The sequence below is a fragment of the Octopus bimaculoides genome, chromosome 4 (assembly GCF_001194135.2).
Source record: "Octopus bimaculoides isolate UCB-OBI-ISO-001 chromosome 4, ASM119413v2, whole genome shotgun sequence".
NCBI lineage: Eukaryota > Metazoa > Mollusca > Cephalopoda > Octopoda > Octopodidae > Octopus > Octopus bimaculoides.
In genome coordinates this window covers 48,039,504-48,040,597 of record NC_068984.1, presented here as the reverse complement: position 1 = coordinate 48,040,597, position 1,094 = coordinate 48,039,504, and positions in this window count along the sequence as shown.

Below are 1,094 nucleotides of genomic sequence, written 5' to 3'. Positions count from 1 at the left end.
TATATATATGTATGTATTACTTTAGACATGATCTGGACTACGCTTAACGAATTTTGTATTACTCATTTGGAATATATTATCTATGGACTGAAGAGCCAGTATTTCGGCAGAAAATGGCCTTAGTATATGTAACTAAGTTCTATTCTAGTTTGAATTTAGATCCCAACGGTCATGTTTCTGCAATTTGCTTGAGCGAATTTTATGACGTAAGAATCAGTTGATGTAAATTGACTAATTCAATAGATGACCTGGCCTAGCGTAGCTCGAGTGATTGAGAATTGTCAGAATCGGTACAAAGGGACAAGGAAATAACTTGCAGCTTTCATTTCTTCACGTTTCCTTCAAATCCCTTCAAATGACGTATTCCTTTTCATCAGTACTAAAGAATGACCTAATCGACCGCAACCGTGTGCTTAACTTTAATAATATTATCAACTATCATTAGATATTTGGATTTTTATGTGTTGCAGTGGTAATGAACACTTTGGTCATTTCTTGACATATTATTTGCCAAATTTTATCATTTAATATTTAATTGTATTTTAGTTTAGCTTAGTTACTTAGTCATGATATGAAAATATTGCGGGAGAAATGTGTCACACATTTTTTTTAAATCGACACTCTTAGGAAAATATATAAGAGAAATGGCAGAACAGAGAGGAAGCAACTTTAATTCGTGTTCGCAGTTTTCTTCAGAAAATTAAGGGCACCTCACAGTTAAATATTCTTATTTCTACTAAGAAAAAAAGTAATAAAGAATTAGGTATCCAAGCTCTGAAAAATAAAAGAGACAAAGCAGTAAAAGCGCTGATGATAATAATGTTAAAGTTTTGAGAAAATTTTAAGGAATCATAGCTTTCTTCGAGATACCACAAATGAGAAACGCTTGTAGCGATCACCCATCGGAATTTTTTACTAGAGAAAATGTAAGTTAATTCTCTACTTATACATTAAGTATTTATCTCTCTCTCATTCATAAAAGTAAACAGATTCACACACATGCACGCACAAACACATGCACAAATATGCGTATCTCTGAATGCGAGTGTGTATGTTTCATTGTATATATATCTATATATCTATATATATATATA